Source organism: Sciurus carolinensis, chromosome 10 (genome assembly GCF_902686445.1).
Source record: "Sciurus carolinensis chromosome 10, mSciCar1.2, whole genome shotgun sequence".
NCBI lineage: Eukaryota > Metazoa > Chordata > Mammalia > Rodentia > Sciuridae > Sciurus > Sciurus carolinensis.
Genome location: NC_062222.1, coordinates 19,096,814 through 19,117,782, shown reverse-complemented (window position 1 = coordinate 19,117,782; position 20,969 = coordinate 19,096,814). Strand labels below are relative to the sequence as shown.

General features: G+C 39.1%; 1 protein-coding gene across 1 annotated transcript in view; it reads left to right on the top strand.

Moving 5' to 3' along the window:
- Inpp4b (inositol polyphosphate-4-phosphatase type II B) overlaps positions 1-20,969 on the top strand; it is a 784,856-nt gene that overhangs the window by 468,437 nt on the left and 295,450 nt on the right. The window lies entirely within an intron of this gene.

The window sequence follows — 20,969 nt, the reverse complement described above, 5'->3', positions numbered from 1 at the left end:
TCGTTGTGTAGAATATGGACTCTCCAGGATACTAGAGAAGAGGCAGATAGATGTTGGTGAATAGACCAGCCTGTTGACCTTAGAGTGGAGAGAAGTGGCTTTATGCAGTCTTAAGAGACAGTAGGCTTAGGGGACATTGAGAAAATAGCTGAGGTCAAGATAAAACACCAAGGGTGACGGAGAGCAAAAAATAGCTCCTGCATGCAGACTATAAAATAACAAGAACGTAGGTGTATGTATAGTGTAAATATGTACCCTTAATGAAATCTAGCTCCTATAAGCAGAAACAGATTTTTAATCATTTGGTAGACTTTTTACACTCTTTGCATGAAGACTGGAATACATTTTTTTTCCACCTTATACTTTACAAAACACAATTACTCTTTGCGGGGCTGACATAATTAAAAGGCTTTCCCTCATTGTAGTCACCATAATCATCATCTTCAACTGTCATCTAAAATTATGTTTTCCTTTCCTGCAATACGTAGATCTCTGACCTGGATCCTGTGGGATTTGCAGAATTAACATAGACATTATCCTTTCCCTGAAATGACCTAAATTCTTCACAGCCTCGAGAGGGGTTTTAGCATTAATTATTTTCAGTGTATCACAACTACACTTGGCTTTGCCATATGAAGGAGTCCCGGGAAATAAAAAATGTCTGAAATGTATTTTCAGGGTAGTTTTCTATGAGCTTCCCAGGTCTCAGCTCTGTTTGCTTCATTGTGATGACTTTGAAACACCTTGACTGTGACATTTTCTATCCAGCACAAAAGACCAGATGGTTTAGATGACCAGCTGCTTCTCAGGGACAAGACAAAGTACTGAACAGTATTAAAAACCATAAGTGAGCAAGTTTTAGAATTTGACCCTGCTACAGTGTCTGCCTATTAAACCCCTCCAGGCCTTGGACCTGAAATGGTTCATCATAGTGCTGATTACATGTGTTTTGTTTATATTAACATAAGTGTCAGAATTCACATAGATGATGTCAGAATCCTGGTCTCATGTCTATATTGGAATCCACTTTATGGTTAAAATTGCCTCAAATAACATTTGTTTTAGTATTTCTATAAAAGTCCCTTTTATTCATGACATTTAACTTAAAAGGAACCATATTGTAATATTCTAGTATAATTTTTTAAAGATTTGAGGTTCTTTCTACAATAAATACTATGTAATAATAGTTATCACAAGTCCCAGTTTTTAAAATGGGCACAAGAGCTAAACCTAGAGAAAATGGGATTGAAGTTCAGCATGACCAAAAAAACACTGACATAAAAATGAATTTCCTGCCTAAAAGGTTTATTTTAACTCAACAACAAGTTATCAAAGTGGGTTATAGGATACCAAATCCTATATGTCCCTGAAAGATATTGAATCCAAATAACACAAAGCTTAAGCCACAGTAGACACTATGTTGTATTATATTAGAATTAGTATCTCTCAACATTATTTATCAATGATAGTGTCACATTTATTTTTTTAAAAAATATACCCAGTTGGTTTTTTGAGAAAGGTTTAAGAATTTTGCTTGCTTTTCCTTTACTACAATGAAAATAAAGGAATAGGGGTTTGAGTGGGTGAAAATGGGAAGAATACTAGAAAATAAATTTAAAAAATACCCTCAATGAGACAACTGGGAAGTGTCAATTTATATTAGGAATAATCTAATCTTTTACGGAGCACTTAAATTCTAGGCAATATGATTATTTTCTTTTTACTCTGCATGACTGCATCATGACAGTAGGTCCTATTTATTGTGACTGTTTTTCCAGAACAGGGAACAGAGGCACGGTGCCATTCAGTGTGCTGCTTAGGATCACAGAGCAGCTGTTGGAGGAGCCAGGAGTTCTCAGGCATCTGGCTTCAGAGACTGTTTTTCACTAGCATTCCTTCCAGCCTCTTAAAGTAAGGCAAGAGACACTTGTGTGGTGAGACTCTCAAAGGCTAATTCCAGGAGAGCATGTGGAGTGGTGTGACAACCCAAGCGCACAGCCATCCTACCCAGCCCCTCACGAGGCCAGGCCTCTTTTCTGATGGTTTCTGAACTCATCTTTCCAATTCCAGCCAGACTGACCAATGCAGTCGGAAGGTCAGAGTGGCCACTCAGACATGGATGTTATCTGGAAAGGCAAGATTACTTGCTTGAATTGATTGCTATGACAAATGAGGGCTTTCAAGTGGCTGTCAAGCAGCCTTCTCAGCACTGTTCATTTGAGAGAGGGCAATTTTGCTTTTGGGTATATACCTGAGGCATTTTTAAATGTACAGGTTCCCAGCCTGGCCATGAAAAAGTTTGGGGAATATGCATTTGTATCAAGTGCGGCAGGTAATTTTCATAGTCAGGAGATTTGAGTAGGTCTCTGTGTCATTCTAAGCTTCAGCACTGTGTCGGAATCATCTTTTTTTTTTTTTTTTTTTTTTTTTTTTTAAATGTCTTGATCCTGAGTATGGTAGATTTTTAAAAGTTCTCCAGCAGATTCTCATGTGCAGTCAAATTTGAGAATCCCTGCTCTAGTAAGAGCCATTTGGTCAGTATTTCTGCCATGTTGACATGCTAGAAAGTGGGAAAAAAATTTCAATCTATTGAGTTTTGATTCATTATAGTCTTGGGGGTTTGGTATGAGGCAAAAGGGCCTGTTCCTCTTCTTACAATCTTTGAGTAACCTCTTCTCTTTACTCCAGTGCACCCTATACATATTATTTTCTAGGTCTCTCATGATGTAAAATCAAATGGCTTGCAGAGATCTAGGATAGAACATCTGCATTTTCAAAAAATTTCCCTAGATAATTGTAATGTTCAGACCGTGTTTCCACTAGTCTCCCAGAATTTCTTTGCAACATTTTCTTTGTATTAGTATAAAGTTGCAGGAAATCTAAATGTCCATTAAGACAGAATGGATGAAAAATCTGTATATTCATACTATGAGAGCAGTAAATGGGAATTAACTTCCAACATACATTGTAAAAAGCAAAAACATTTTAAAAGAGAAACTTACAGATGCCTTCATGTTTATTAAAGATGTAAGATGTGCATGGTGATCATGAACAAAATTCAGAGCAGTTTTTAATTTTGAAATTGTAGGAGGAGAAATGGGATCAAGAAAGGGCACACAGAAGGCTCAACATGTTTCTGTGTATACATCTTTCTTTTGAAAGTAGAATTGATGCAAATATAGTAAAAATGTTTTAATTGGATTAATGGTAGGTACAGGGATATTTGTTACATTATGCTTTATTTTTCTCTGTTGCTTTCTATATGTTTAGAAATAATTACAGATTAGTTGAGAGGTCATGGGTTTACTGTAGACAAAATAATAAGGTTTACTATAGAAAAATGCTAATGCCAGAAGGAACTGCAAGGAATTATCTTCAATATTATAATTATTATGTATAATATACATATTATATTACTATTATGTATAATAACATTATATTCACTACCCATATTGTGTTCATTAATAAGAGAGTTTTTTAAAGGAAGGGGAGGCTTCCTCTTTACAGATAGGTCACATTTTTTTGAGGTTTGTTTGAGAATGGGGGGGTTTGAGGCCCCCCCCACAAGAGTGGGGAGATTGCCGTGTCAATATAGGGAAAACCAGGCATAATTTTCTTCGGTGTGTTCGTGTTGAATAGTTCTGTGATCAGATGTGTGGGTTTTCCATACCAAGCAAGGCTCTAAATCTCTGTGAACTTCAGCTGAGTGACCTGCAATTTCATTCTGACACTAACAGGTGCAAAGTCGGCACAGACCCAGCTGGTTAAGGGCACCATGCCACAGGACTATCCCCCAGTGTAGATGCCAATCACAACACATCTGAGTTGTGACTGGGTCTCCAGGTTACCCACAACTTCTGTCCAAGTTGGCTATAGTTCAGAGGACCCTATCCTCCTCCTTTCTTCTTCTCCTTTTTTTTTCCCCCTCAAACCTTCTTATGTTGGACAATTTGCTCGAGTAGTTCACAGAATCCAGGAAAGCAGTTCACTTACTACTGATTTACTACAAAGTATATTTTAAAGACCACAGATGAACTGTCAGATGAAGAGGTACATAGCATGAGATCGGAAAGGGTTTCTGTCCTCAGGGAGTTGGGGTGCACCCCTTCCTGACACATGAATGTGTCCACCAACCCCCAAGCTTTCTGAATCCTGTAGTTCAGTGATTTCTAGGAGACTTTCATCCAGTAGGGAAAATCAGTTATTAATTCAATCTCTAGCCCTTCTCGCCATCCTTGAGGACTGGGGTTAGGGTAGCTAAAAGGTCCAATGGTCTGACCATGACTTGATGTTTCTGGGGACCAGCCCTCATCCTGGAGTTCACCAAGAGTTGCCAGGCATTCCTGTCTCCCAGGATGTTCCAACAGATTAGACCTGTATTAGGAACCCGTAAAGGACAAATATCAAATGAGATGCCCTCAGAACCCCTATGGCTCAGGAAATTAGAAGGGTTGTGGGTTCTTTGCCACATGTGGAACTCTGCTTCCTCCATAGCAGCAGGATATCCACCTCATTACCTCAGTTCCAACTCTTGGCTTTGCTGCTGACCAGGATCCAGAGACATTCCACCCCATTATCTTTGTAGGACTTTCCCTCTCCGTCTGGCTTCCATTACTCAGCCAGAACCATGGGATGTGAGGTCTCTAACATGTTCTCAGCAGAAGCCTAGATTCTCTGCCTCATTCCCCTGATCCATCTTGGTTTCCAGCTCGGATAATTTCCACTGTGCTCTTACTTTCATCTTCTGAGGTTACTGAGCATGGCCGGAGAAATGTGCAAAATCAGACTAACTAGAATCTCCTGCCAAGCGTGCATCTCTTCTCAGCAGCTCCCTCAGCCCAGCTTTTGAATTTTTCTCATGCCTTGTTACTGCCCTTTCTGTGTCCATGCTGGAGAAGTCCCCAGCTCCACAAGTCTCCCAGTAAAGCCCAACCTCATTGTCCAGGAGCTGGTCTAGATAACTGGACATGCTAACACCCTCCATGTTTTCCTCACATTCTCGTCTCCTCTGTCAACACATATGTGAGATTTATATTTCTGTTTATTTTGTCTCTCCTCTGAAGAGGGAAGGACACACACCACCTTAAAGTACAAACTGCCTGGTGGTGCTGTGGATCTATCTTCTTCATGGTTCTGACTTTTAGTTTTCTCATGTACTTTACTGGAGTAGAAACCCAGCTTCTCTTCCTGATCGCTCATTTCCATTCATTGTGCCCAGAATAAGCTTCCACACAGTGCCACTCTGGTTATTTTATTCCACTGCTTAAAAACTTTCAGTATCTCCCCGTGACCTTCCAAGATAAGATAACTCCTTTCTCATCCGACTCCAATCTACTTCATAGTCTTGTTTCCCACTGATTTTCTCTTTGTAGACTTTTTTTTTTTTTTAAACATTCACTGTTCACTATTCTCCCTTTTATCTAGAAATGTTATCACATATTAAAATTACAGTGCAATGCCACCACCTTTGTACATTTTCTAGATTCCCTAGTATAAATATCTTTTTCCTTTAACCTTGGTTTCTAATTTGTACCTCCTCTTCACTCTCATTTTATACATTATCCATTAATTGTTAGGATTCTCCTATTTTTTGTCCTGATTACTAATCTAAAAAATTCTGGAAGGAAAAAACTACCATTTTCATTTTTTTGTTGGTAGCCTGATTTGCATCTATTTGAGCATGTGGCATTAAAAAAAATGGGTGCATTTTATTGAATCACATTGTCCGTTTTTCTTGAGGTTGAGAAAGGACCCAGTAGGGAGAGAAATGATCAAGGCTCTCCTTATGTAAGAAGGATTTCTCTCCATTAAATTAATTGGCCTATCTGAAGATCAAAGCTTTGACTTCATATGCTCCATGCCCTGATAAGCTGAATTGCTTTACAAAATTTGCGTGATTAGAGACTGCCTGCCTTGGATGTTGTAGTCTTGCCAGAAACCTGTAACTTTTGGAATCTCTTTGTGTTGTTATATAAAGATCCTCTGTGCAAAAGTAATCGCTTTCCTCAGTAGAGAAAGCAATGACTTTTCATTCTAGATACGAATATGTGCTTAATAAACTTACAAGCCTGGCACAGTGGCTCATGCCTGTTAATCCCTGTGGCTCAGGAGGCTGAGGCAGGAGGATCTAGAGTTCAAAGCCAGCCTCAGCAAAAATGAGGCAATAAACAACTCAGTGATACCCTCTCTCTAAATAAAATACAAAATAAGGCTGGGAATGTGGTTCAGTGGTTGAGTGTCCCTGAGTTCAATCCCCAGTACCCTCCCACAAAATTAAAAAAAAAAAAAAACTCACCAAATATAATTTAGTTTCTGCTGTGAAACATTATTGTCCCTGCATATGTCCTCATTGTTTTTAGATTGTGGCTTTATTGTGTGCCAGTATGATGTAGACCTTACAGAAAAGCATATCACTAGTATGGTTTCTGTTTGTTAACAATTTAAAATAATTATCTGGTGCAATGACTGACTGATCTAGCATCTCTTTGGTCCCTAGTACACAGTCTATTGAAAGGGAGAAAGGGATGCAAATATGCATCTCATTCAGTCTCCTGACTTCTCTGGTGTGTATGTGCTACATCAGGTAGAATCACAAATCCTTTGCAGCTCCTCTTATAAAGAGATGGAGTCTGTTTTCCCACCACTTGATTTTGGTCTGTCCTCGTGATGGAGAATACAGAAGTGATATTTGGTGACTTGGTACTTCTTATTTAAGAGCTTACAGATTTTATATTTGCCCCCTTGGAAAACTTCCAGCATTTTATAAAAAGCCCAGATGAAAGATTGTGGAGAGAGGGTCCCAGATGTCACAATGACCATACCAGTGGCCCTAGCTGAGGCCCCAGGCTTGAGAGGGAAGCTACCTCAGGCATCTAGCCTCCTCCAGCCATGAGCTGACTGAGCCTCACATGTGAGTTGAGATGAGGCAAACAGAACTGCCCAGTCAAGGCATGGAAACAGGAACAGGAGGAATAATAAATAATCATTAAGCCCCTAACAGGTTGCTTTGTTATGTTGAAAAGTGTAATGAATACATTAGCCATAGGTCAGGTATATTTTAACTTGATTCTCTCAACTCTGGAGTGTGCAAAAGTGAAATTCTCCACTTACCTTTCCCCACTATGGTGAGACACATAATAGTGTGTAAGCTAAGCCCAAAATAAAGATCATCACAATGAAGGCATAGACTTCTCTGAATTTGTTTTGGATCAATTGCAGTTTAAGATCTTTCTTTGTTCTACCTTCTGTAGTAATATCACATTTTGCTCTTTGATTTCTCTGGGAAAATTGGAATTCCTGATTCTAATTTTCTTTTTTGTCCTTTACCTCAACTGTTCTGGCCAGTTTATTCCTTGAGTACCCAAGAAACATGAAAGACAAAATGTGAAAGTATGGGATTGCAAGTCTATAGAAGTGTTATGGGGTACAACTTAAGAACAGACCGATCACCACTGAGAAGTCCAAATTTGAGAGTCTTTATTAAGCCGTCCAGCTGACTGTCTCACACAATGCCCCAAAAAATGGCTATTGGGAGAAGAGCCCTGACCAAAGAGTTGTAGGGGTTCTTATACCAAAAATCACATCAATCATAAGTGTCTGTTGCTATGATTCAAAATTACATACTAACATCATGAGATCATTGACAGAGGGGGAAGTGGGTCAAAATGACCCTTACCTAGGTACAAACTAAAGAATGGTTACTAACAACCACACAGTTACTGCTATGTTGGTACACTGGTTAGGAGCAATAGAGATCAAAAGAGAGCAATTTTTCATTACATAGGAATTGTCATTTTGTATTGTTAAACACGTCACACCAAGTAACTGATGATGGGCCAGAGGCGGGGTGTTCCCATGGGAGAAGCTTATTTCCTACATAACATAGAGTCTCAGAACAAAATGGAGTCTGTTTAGTCAATTCCCTCATAGTCTGGTCTGTAACATTCTCATAGAGCCAGGTCTGTCAGCCCATCCCAGGAGAGGGCCAAGAATCCTCCTCTGCTTTTCCTGTGGAAGTCCTGTGCCTCCTACAAGAACATGGGTCATGCCCATCCAAACCCAATCCTGATTTGCCACATACTGATGGAAAGAAATGCTGCTGGCACAGTCAGGAGGATGGTTTATGCAAGGTGTCTGTGCATCACTGAATTTGTAGGTGTAAAAGTCCGTGTGTACATTTGCTTGAGCCCATGTACCAAGGCTGTGGGAAGACTTGTAGCACATGTTACCTAATATGCTACATTAAATCTATGCAGATGTGACTTTGCTGTTGAGATTGGCCACTCAGGTGGTTTCTGGCTGTGGTCTTCCAGGTTCCTGCAGCCCACGGATCACATGGATTGACTTGAGTTCTTATATGCTTGCTGGGTGTTTTAGTTTTGCTCTGTGACCTTGAGTGGAACTATGTCAGTTAAATCAACGGTGGAGAAATGTGTAGACTGCCAAGAGTTATTAAACAAAATTTCACTTAGCATTGGATATATTATTGAATAAAAAGAAAAAAAAATGCATAGAGTTTGGAATCAGAAGGCACATTAGAGACCATCTAGTGAGGAAAGTGGAATTCGCAGAGCAAGGGGAGATGCCCAAAGTCACAACGTTAGGTAATGGTATTCTGTACAATTTTAAAATAGATAATGTATTCTTGCATTTTATTAGGAATCAGAGAAAGATCTTTGGTGTGCCAATATTATGGCCAGTGAACCAGGCTTGATAAATGTTTCTTTGGGCAATGTTTACCCTCACCGGCATGGACATGACTGACTGAGCAAAGGCAGTAATCGGATAATCTTGGGCGAAGCTGCATATGCATATGTGTTTGTAAACATCTATATCTAGAGAGGGAGAGGGATTGCAAATTTGCCAATTTGCCAGAGCAGTGATTTAGTCTGGTACCACATGGAGGGAATGGAGAGCTTGAGAAGTAGTTGCATACTGACCTCCTGAAATCTCTGTAAGCTCCAGTCCTACCAAACAGGGTTCATTCAGTGTCCTAGTATCTGATGCATCTGATTATTCCCTCACAGGAGGATGAAGTTTTCTCTTTTCCTGTCTCAGCCTTTAGAAAAATTAAGGAAAAGAACCTGGAGTTCCCCCTAGAGGCTAATATATATACTTACAACTTTAAAAACCCTGCAATTGAAGTGTTCTTACTCTTAATAATTTCCTGATGAATATTTTAATGTGATCTCTATTTATTACCTTCACAAATTTTAAAAGGCTGAAAGCACAATTATTCACAATTGTGCTTCATTTGCAGAAGATTTTATGATGGGCATGTTTAAAAAAATAAGCACTTAGCGATTTCGACCTTTTTAAATATGCATTCATTGGTAGCAGTTTGGCTTCAGTGATGCAATGCACAGATAATCTCGAGTGAAGAGTCAGGGGTTCAGTAGTGAACTGGGAGCACATCACCCTAATTCTAAGGGACTGTGTTCCTAACCTAGCAGTTGGCACACAGTTGTTCAAGGACTTGGCCTCTTATGCAGAAGACTGAACTCAGCAATAAGAAGAGGCAACTTGGATGCTGTCATTTACCAGTAGTTTCCCAATGACAAATTCTGACAATGTTGGGATTATGAAAATGAAACGTTGCACTTTCACAGGTATTTAATTAACAGAAAGTAACGAAGGAGGTGGGAATGTTGGTTCTGTTTTTCATTTCTTACTTGGTGCTGTATTAGTGATGAGCCACCAAGCACCACAAGGGAGCTGAAGTCTGATCCTAGCAGGTGGATTTGTTCAATACTTGGTGTGACATATAGACATATGGTTGGGAATATTTTATTATTATTATGTATGTAATAAAACTTCAAATTAAAAATTTTATTTTCATATCATACAGACTATGTGCTTCAATAGATTTATAAATTATTGTGTAGCATAGATTCTACAAGTGTAATTGTAGTTTTAGTTTTCTATGTTTTGGTTCTAACAATGAGGAGAGAAGGAATAAAAGGTGCTGTATTGTTTTCATCTCCTGTTTTTCACTTTCTTAATTGTCTTCATGTCGATGGTTGTAGAAATAGGCAGTTTGGGATGTGTTTGTGGTACTTTCTTCAACTTGATTAGTCTTTGCTGCCGGGCTGTCCAGTTACATGTAATTTACAAGAACACAAAGCAGTCTTGAGACACACCTCTACAGAAAAGGCAAGAGGGAAAGGCACTCTGTTTGGTCAACCAGAGAAAGGAAACCCATGCCTGGAAAATTTTACTTTTATTTTAAATGGCAGCTTCCATGATCTGTGATATAGATCATATATAGACTATCTGGCAGAAAGAAAATATAAAAGGGAGATACCTTTTAGTCAGTATTTTGCTTTTTCAGTTTTAAAACTATAGGAATAATGATCTTGTAAATATTACTTTGGCCTTCTTTGAGGTGTTCACGTTGAATGGATCACGACTGTTTATTATACAACAGGAATAAGAATACATCTTAATCCCAACTCTCAAAACTGTTAGAAATGATAGACACTGCAGAGTCTTGATGTGAAAATTAACCTGAGACTTTGTCAAAGGATCTGGCTTAGCATAGCCATGCTCCTGTGGCCACTTGATCCACTTTCTACGTAAGGGTTTTGATGGAGCACGTAGAGTAGCTATGAGAAGTACTTTACTCTCTTTACATCTGAAGCAATTTCTGTGGAAACCGTGCTGGAATTGGATTTTAAATACTGCATTCAAGTCACACATTTTCCTCTCACCTATCAAGTGGAATGTTACTTAACTCTTTGTGAAGTGGGAACAATAATGCTTGTTCTACTGTCCTTATAGGGTGACTGAATTCACAGGGAGCAGTCAGGAGACAGAAACCACACTCATTACTCAGACATAGATATTTAACCTAAGTAGTCGTTAACAAGGCATAACATTGCTGTTGCTGGGGGAACTGAAAGGGTCAAAAGAGAATTCCAGATAGTCCCAAAGGTGGATGCTGTGGGAGATGGCTGTTGCCCTGGAGCTGGAGGAATAAAGGGAAAAGTTTGGAGCTGAACTATACTCCCTGCTGAGGAGCCTGGGCAACAGCTCCAGGCACAGGCCTGATATCCGCTCTGCAAAGGGAACAGGCCAGGCTGGCACTGGTATTTCTGAAAGGTGTGCACAGGGCGGCAGATATTAGAATATTGCAGGCTGGTTTCAGATACAGCTCTGAGAAGGAACCACTGTTCTGAGGGTAAAGAAAATAACTAGGGTGTGCTCAGGAATAGCAGACAGACATCTGCCTCACAGGAAGAGTATGTTCCATTTTCTTCCTTCACCCTTTTCTGGTTTCATGGGGGCTCCTTGCTAGAAGATTCCAAGACAGAGCCAGCTGGAGATAGCAAAAACTGTGGTTTTGAGAGTCTCAGGTCCAGCTTCACAGAGTAAAGGCAAATGCGTTTTGAGCTGAGAGTGAGTCACTGACACAGCTGTATGTCTATAAAGTACTTTACAACATGAAATACAGGGAAAAGTATAATTTTGCAGTAAAAAGCAGAATTTTATAATCATTAACATTTTCACTGTTTTAAATCTTGAAAAAGAATCGTGGCTTAGATAGTTTTAAATGACTTCTATGTTTCCAAGTATCTCCCCCAAAGCAGGGTAGTTAATCAATATTTATACCACACGGACCCTTCTCATAGTTGAGGCTCAATAGCTTATGAATAATATGCTCATTCTCTATCTCAAAGTAAGGATTAGAACATATAATGAAGAATTAAGTAAGCCTAGAGTAAGGGGAGGTGTGCCGAGAATTTGAATTACGTTGGTATTGGTGATGTGTAAGGCAAAGTGATTTAGGTTTTAGTTTCTTGTTTGTTTTGCTGAAGAAAATGCTTGGAAGAAAAGTCACCAACAAGAAAGATGTTGACTGGTACCCATTATGTGCTCTGATTTATCTTGAAATTATCCACTAGAAATGGCAATTGAAACATGGACACCAACTATTGAATAGGGAATGTGACATCAATGATTCAGCCTTTATTCTTTTGCCTACATGAAGCAAGGGCATGGGGATCCTGCAGACCCTGTACCTGAAAGCTCAGAGCCAGGCTAATGAACAGTGTGTGTTCTTCACAGTGGAAGGCAACACTCATCCCAAGTTCAGCCTCCCAGTTCATGTAATAGTATTAATTAATTTATTATTATTTGATACTAGAGATTGAACTCAGGGTCACTTTGCTACTGAGCCCTGTCCCCGGCCCCTTTTTACTTTTTATTTTGAGACAGGACCTGGCTATGTTTCCCAGGCTGACCTTGAATCTGCAATCCTCTTGCCTCAGCCTCCTGAGATGCCGGGATTACAGGAGTGTGCCACAGCACCCGGCTATAAATATCTGTTTTTTAAATACCCTTTACCTTTGTCCTGCATTGAAGGAAATAAATAAATACTTAGTGGTCAGGTGGTGGTAATGATGATGGGTTTTTCTTTTGCAACTTCTTTGACATACTGATTTCAGAAAAATCTGAACTTATTTGAGCATAAAATTCTTGTTTTGTCCTAAAACTATAGCTGAAAAAATAAAGAAATAGGGCTTGTTATAGATCAGTCGTAGATCATTTGTCCAGCATGTGTGAGGACCTGGTTTCAATCCCCAACACAGAACTAAAAATAAAAATTAAATTAAAAGAAGTAATTTTTCTATTCTTTCATTCCTTGAAAGGCAGAAAGTTGTGGTTTTTATGGAGAACAATTCTTGGTATTACCTTCATGGAGTGATTAACATTTTCCCAACAAAATTTCCCCTTCAAATGTGTTTTACTATTATTTATGGAATCTTTATGAAATACTTTTTTTTCATGAATTATTGATGTTGAAATAGTCCTATGTTTCATATTTCCAGAGAAACAATCTTATGCCACTGCAGGAAAATGGGAAATATGATCCGTGAGATTCTTGCGTGCAAATTACTTTCTAGTTTTAAACTATTTGCTAACATAGTAGTTTGACTTTCACTCTTTTAGAGAACCATGTAGTGCTAAGTTTCTATGACAAAGTAGATCTTGATTCCTAAGTATCTAAGTAACAAAGAGTATAACAGACAATACAAAAATAGCATCTCTTTCACATTATCTTTCTTTGGTCCCTTCATTTGGAAGTGATGCACAAATCCCTCTTGTATATCAGTTCTTATTCTCTGGGGAGAAATAAAGGGGGTCAGCTGAATGTGATATCAGAGTTTCCATCTATGTTAAGATATCTTGCTGCTAATTGACTCAAGTTAATATATTTTAATTCGGGTTGTAAATAAATGGCTATAGCCATGACAATCTTGGCTACTAGACAGAGTATGTAGAGAGAGCTAATAAACAGCCAAGCGTAGTCAAAATTTGGAGGAGGAACAAGAAATCTTTCTTTCCAAAGAGTGTAAAAACACTAGAAAACTCCCATCTGCTCTGTGCTCCTCCTCGCTGGTGCTGGCAAGGCTGAGCTGTAAGTACGGGCTTCCCGTGGTAGCGCCCTCGGGCTCCCTGCCTGAGTGACATGAAATGCTCTGCAGCCACCCTGCTGGCTCACAGGACAGCTCTTGGGAGGAGGCACCGAGTGGAGTTGACTTCGGGGGATTCTTAGGACAGAGGAGGCTTTGCTCTGGTAACCACCAGTGCTACAGAGGGAAGCGCTCTTCCTTCAGACTGTTCATTAGGGACATTTTAGACAATTGTCACCCCGAGTCAAGCCAGTTCTCCTTTGCAGTCCTGAGGCAATATTACTCTAATATATCACCGGCTCATAGAAAGAGGTTCTTTTATTTTCTTATTATCCAGATTTCCACTTGTAAATTATGAGGACGTATAAAACAGGAGAGAGCAAAAGGCCTTCCACATGCTGATTTCCAGCCTCTCCTTCAGCCTTCTCTGCAGGGAAGAATTGGGGCCTGGGAGGTTGGTTTTGGGGCTCAGGAATGAATCTGATTTGAATTCTCCATTGATGGGTTCATCATTTTTTCTCTATAGTAAAAATATTCCAGAAGTAAAATGCTAATGAAGAACAAATAGAGGCAGTCTGAATGGGGAATGCCTTGGGTTCTTTGAGATGGCAAATGTTCCATTTCTTATCCTCTGCCAAGATCCTCAGTAATGAAGCAATAGGTTTGGGGGCTAATGAAAACAGGCTGTCTGGTGATGTCCCAGCAGGGTTGGGATAGGGCTCCCCAGTACCCCTCTTCAGATCTCAAGACTTTATCCCACCATCATAAACAAAGGCTGCAAGGTGGAAAGATTTTATTCCAAAGACGGAGCTTCTAGTTAACCTTAGATGTGACGTTCATTTTGGCCAATCTTGTGCCATGATCCCTACAATCCCAGAATGGAGATGGACCTTTTGTCTTAGAAAAGCATGGCAACTTTGAAGATTTATCATGTTTGCATGTGATGTTAATGTTTGTAACAGAGTTTTCTGTGTCTTCATCTCTTCCCCTCTAAGTGTCAGGAAATTATTGTGACTTGGGTTGGGGATATTTAACTTCAGGGTGGGAGAACCAGGACCCTATTTCTTCTACTTTTTGAGGAGATAGTTCGCCAATTGTGAACCTCCTCCGTTGTTACAGATGTACCTCAAATTGGAAGGTAATGTTCACCCTATATAATCTTTCTCCATCTCATAAATCCTTTTATATTTTACTTTCAGTATTCTATATTATGATACCAGAGAGAAAAGTTATGAGAAAAGTTATGAACAAAGTTCACATAGAAATTATTTGCTCTAATATTTTAACTCATGGATTATTTTTAATGTTTTTATTGAAATTAATATTTTCCACTTTTATTTTTTCAAGTTAGAAATTAAATGAAAATAATAGCATCTTCACTAATTTAACTGAGAATGAATGAATTTACTTGTTTTTCTTCAACCTTCACTTTGTATGTCAGCCATTGTGTTAGTCAACTTCCCACCACTGTGAGAAAATGCCTGAGACACTAAACTGAAAAAGAGAAGTGGTCTTTTTTGATTCACAGTTTCAGAGATTTCAATTCATGGTCTGTAAGTCTTATTGCTTTTGGGTCGGTGGTAAGGTAGCATATCATGGTGGTATCAGGTAGTAGAGCAAACACTCAGGATGACTGGAAGCGAAGAGAAGAGACTGGCGTCCCCAAACCCCTTTGAAGGCATGCTCCGAGGGACCTGGGGCTGCCCATTAAGCCCCACCTCTTAAAGGTTCCACCACCTGTCAATAGCGCAAACCTCAGAACCAAGCCTTCAGCACGTGGGCCTTTTGGGGACATTCCAGATGGAACTGTGGCATCTATGATGTAATATTTGGAGTTCCTCATCATGATAATGGTTCCCCTATCCCCCAGAGCACTGGCCAAATCATAATCAGGAATTTGGAATGTATGTAGCACTTTCCTCAGAAAAATGATTTCATTATAGGCCTGACTGTTTCAGACTTTCCTTAGGTTATCATGTTAAGTGGATTGTTGAAGAACTTTGGTCACAATAGCTAAAACATAGCAGATATGCAGTAGATATTTGTTGATTATCTATTAAAGTTGAAATTGAAGTGACATCACTTTTATTTAATTCTCCTGGGTTAATTTGAAAAGAAAATTATTTACACATGATTTTACAATGGAATGGCATTAAATGTGATGAAATCAAATGAAATCAAATACGATTTCATCTTTTCCTTATCATATGAAAGATGTGGCTGGTAAGGCAGGCATTCCATGACTGCACATTAGTTAACAGAGAGGTTATCTTGATGTTCTTATAAGGAAGAACTGGGCTATATGTACACAAAGGGAAATGGAAAATTAAAGCAAGTATAGAATTCAGTAAGATTGTCATCTTATTAAAACCTGAGTGAGTCATGAAATTGAACTTGGTCAATGAGAGGGTGGTGGGATACCAAGTCCTCTCTCCTATGTCATTTCAAATAGGAAGGCCTTCATTTATGGAACTTGTTCCACCTTTTAGAATGCCAAATTCAGCCACATGCAGTGGCAGATACCTGTAATCTTGTGACTCAGGAGGCTGAGGTAGGGAGATCACAAGTTCAAAACAGCCTCCACAACTTAGGCTCTGTCTCAAAATTAAGAAGACGAGGAGAAGGAGGAGGAGGAGGAGAAGGAGGAGGAGGAGAGGGAGGGAGGGAGGGTAGATGGGTGGGAGGGAGGGAAGGATGAGAGGAAGGGATTGGGAGGCCTGGTAATATGGATTAGTGGTTGAGCACTTACCTAGCATACATGAGGACCTGGATTCAATCCTTAATCCCCAGCAACACACACACACACACACACACACACACACACACACAAAAGGGTTGTGGATGTAGCTCAATGGTAAAGCACCCTTGGGTTCAGTCTCCAGTAATACATACACACACACACACACACACATACACACACACACACATATACAAATGTCCTAATTGAACACTTTTAAGCTACACAGTATCACACCTTTATGATTTAAAATGTTGATTATGGGATCCAAGATGGTGGACTAGAGGGTGACTGCATCCCCCATTGCTCCAGAACTCAGGATTCAAGAAGGGAAGGTATTGAGAGACTCAGACCAACATAGAGCCGCGGGGTGAGTCTCTCCCACCGGGTGAAGCTTGGTCCGGGTGGCAGGTCCGGGCAGGGCAGCAAGAGTCTTCCCCAAGCAGCCCGGCTCCCTCTGGCGGCAGGCACAATCCACAGCCAGCTTCTTGGAGCAGGCCCGCCCAGGGAGAGCTTTTCTGCACAGAGTCAACCCCAAGCCCTGGACCCAGCAGTGGGCCCTAGTCCATAGGCGGCTTCTGGGACCAAGGCAGGACAGGGAGAGGCTTTCCCCCAGCAGCCTGGCTCCCTCAGGCAGGGGCAGGCTGTGTCTATAGCCAGCTTCTTGAAGCAGGCCCACCCAGTGAGAGGATTTCCACGCAGAACCAGCCCCCAGCCCTGGACCCAGTAGGGGGCTAGGGGCAGCTTTCTTCAGAAGCACTGCATTATCAGGTTCCTCCAAGACTTCAGGCTACTGAAGGCTGGGAGGTGATATACTGGAAATATACAGGGACACTATAAACCAATAGAGGAAATCTGCAATATCTCAGAGTCCCACTGATATCTGACCAATATGAGAAAACAAGGGAAGAAAATGTCCCAAACAAACCTAGATACTACATCAATAAAACCCAATGACAGCATAGCAGAAGAAATGTCAGAAAGGGAGTTCAGAATGTACATAATTAAAACAATCAGGGAAGCAAACGAGGAGATGAAAGAGCAAATGCAGGCATTGAAGAAGGAGATGAAAGAGCAAATGCAGGCATTGAAGGAAGAGATGAAAGAGCAAATGCAGGCATTAAATGATCGCACCAATCAACAGTTAAAGGAGCAAATACGGGAAGCAAGAGATCTTTTCAATAAAGAGTTAGAGATACTGAAAAAAAAAAAACAAACTGAAATCCTTGAAATGAAGGCAACAATAAACCAAGTTAAAAACGCCATAGAAAGCATAACCAATAGGATAGAACACCTGGAAGACAGAACCTCAGACATTGAAGACAAAATATTTAATCTTGAAAACAAAATTGAACAAACAGAGAAGATGGTAAGAAATCATGAACAGAATCTACAAGAAGTATGGGATATCATGAAAAGGCCAAATTTAAGAATTATTGGGATTGAGGAAGGCTTAGAGAAACAAACCAAAGGAATGAACAGTCTATTCAATGAAATAATATCAGAAAATTTCCCAAATCTGAAGAATGAAATGGAAAACCAGGTACAAGAGGCTTATAGGACTCCAAATATACAAAATTACAACAGACCCACACAAGGCACATTATTATGAAAATACCTAACATACAAAATAAAGACAGAATTTTAAAGGCTATGAGAGAAACCAATGAAATTACATTCAGGGGGAAATCAGTAAGAATACCAGCAGATTTTTCAATCCAGACCCTAAAATCTAGAAGGGCCTGGAACAACATTTACCAAGCCCTGAAAGAAAATGGATGCCAACCAAGAATCTTATACCCAGCAAAACTTACTTTCAGATTTGACGACGAAATAAAACCCTTCCATGAAAAACAAAAGCTAAAAGAATTTACAAAAAGAAAGCCAGCATTACAGAACATTCTCAGCAAAATATTCCATGAGGAAGAGATGAAAAACAATGATGCAAATCAGCAACAGAAGCAACTAGCCTAAAGGAGAAACCAAATCATGTCACAAAACAAAAATGAGTCAAATGACTGGGAATACAAATCATATCACAATAATAACACTGAATGTTAATGGCCTGAACAAATCAATCAAAAGACACAGACTGGCAGATTGGATTAAAAAGAAAAATCCAACAATATGCTGCCTGCAAGAGACTCATCTCATAGAAAGAGATACCCACAGACTAAAGGTGAAAGGATGGGAACAAACATACCATGCACACGGACACAGCAAAAAAGCTGGAGTATCCATCCTCATTTCAGATAATGTGGACTTCAAGCCAAAACTAGTCAGAAGGGATAAAGAAGGACATTACATACTGCTTTAGGGAAGCATAAATCAGCAAGACATAACAATCATAAATATCTATGCCCCGAACATTGGCTCATCCATGTACGTCAAACAAATCCTCCTCAATTCCAGAAATCACATAGATCACAACACAATAATACTAGGCGATTTTAACACACCTCTCTCACCACTGGATAGATCTTCCAAACAAAAATTGAATAAAGAAACCATAGATCTCAATAACACAATCAACAATTTAGACCTAACGGACATATATAGAATATACCATCCATCCAACAAAGAACGAATACACTTTCTTCTCAGCAGAACATGGATCCTTCTCTAAAATAGACCATATTTTATGCCACAAAGCTATTGTTAGCAAATACAAGAAGATGGAGATACTACCTTATATTATATCAGACCATAATGGATTGAAATTAGAAATAAATGACAGAAAAAAAAAAACAGAAACTTTTACCTGGAGATTAAATAATACACTATTATATGATGAATGGATCACAGAAGACATCAGGAGGGAAATAAAAAAATTCTTAGAATTAAACGAGAACAAAGACACATCATATCAAAATCTCTGGGACACTATGAAAAGCAGTACTTAGAGGAAGATTTATTTCATGGGGCGCATTCAAAAAAAGAAGTAGAAATCAACAAATAAATGACTTAACACTACAGCTCAAAGCCCTAGAAAAAGAAGAGCAGACCAACACCAAAAGTAGTAGAAGACAGGAAATAGTTAAAATCAGAACCGAAATCAACGAAATTGAAACAAAAGAAACAATCGGAAAAATTAACAAAATAAATAGTTGGTTCTTTGAAAAATAAACAAAATTGATAAACCCTTAGCCACACTAACAAAGAGAGAGAGAAAACTCAAATTACTAAAATTCAGAATGAACAAGGAAATATCACTACAGACACGAGTGAAATACACAACATAATTAGAAGCTATTTTGAAAATCTATACTCCAACAAAACAGAAAACCTCAAAGACATCAACAAGTTTCTAAAGACATATGAATTACCTAAACTGAACAAGGAGGACATACACAACTTAAATAAATCAATTTCAAGCAATGAAATAGAAGAAGTCATCAAAAGCCTACCAACAAAGAAAAGTCTGGGACCAGATGGGTTCTCAGCCGAGTTCTCCAAACCTTTAAAGAAGAAGAGCTCATTCCAATACTCCTAAAAGTATTCCATAAAATAGAAGAGGAGGGAACCCTCCCAAACTCATTCTATGAAGCCAATATCATCCTGATTCCTAAACCAGACAGAGACACATCGAGGAAAGAAAATTTCACACCAATATCCTTAAAGAACATCGACACATAAATTCTCAACAAAATTTTAGCAAATCGCATACAAAAATATATTAAAAAGGTAGTGCACCACGATCAAGTAGGTTTTATCCCAGGGATGCAAGGTTGGTTCAACATCCGGAAATCAATAAATGTCATTCACCATATCAACAGACTTAAAGTTAAGAATCACATGATTATTTCAATAGATGCAGAAGAAGCATTTGATAAAATACAGCATCCCTTCATGCTGAAAACACTAAAATAAATAGGCATAGTGGGAACATTCCTTAACATTGTAAAGGCCATCTACGCTAAGCCCATGGCTATAATATCATTCTAAATGGTGAGAAACTGAAAGCATTCTTCCTAAAAACTGGAACAAGGCAGGGATGCCCTCTTTCACCGCTTCTATTCAACATCGTCCTTGAAACTCTAGCCAGAGCAATTAGACAAACCAAAGAAATTAAAGGGATACGAATTGGAGAAGAAAAACTCAAACTATCCCTGTTCGCTGATGACATGATTGTATATTTAGAGGAACCCAGAAATTCCACCAGAAAACTTTTAGAACTCATAAGTGAATTCAGTAAAGTAGCAGATTACAAGATCAATGCTCATAAATCCAACGCATTTTTATACATAAGTGATGAATCTTCAGAAAGAGAAGTTAGAAAAACTACCCCAATTCATAATAACCTCGAAAAAAATAAAATATTTGGGAATCAATCTAACAAAAGAGGTGAAAGACCTTTACAATGAGAACTACAGAACACTAAAGAAAGAAATTAAAGAAAATCTTAGAAGTTGGAAAGATCTCCCATGGTCTTGTATAGGCAGAATTAATATTGTCAAAATGGCCATACAACCAAAAGTGCTATACAGATTCAGTGCAATTCCAGTTAAAATCCCAATTGACATACCTTGCAGAAATACAACAAGCAATTATCAAATTCATCTGGAAGAATAAGAAACCCAGAATAGCTAAAGCAATCCTTAGCAGAAAGAGTGAAGCAGGGGGTATCGCAATACCAGATCTTCAACTCCACTGCAAAGCAATAGTAACAAAAACAGCATGGTATTGGTACCAAAATAGACTGGTGGATCAATGGTACAGAATAGAGGACACGGACACAAACTCAAATAAATACAATTTTCTCATACTAGACAATGGGGCCAAAAATATGCAATGGAGAAAAGATAGCCTCTTCAACA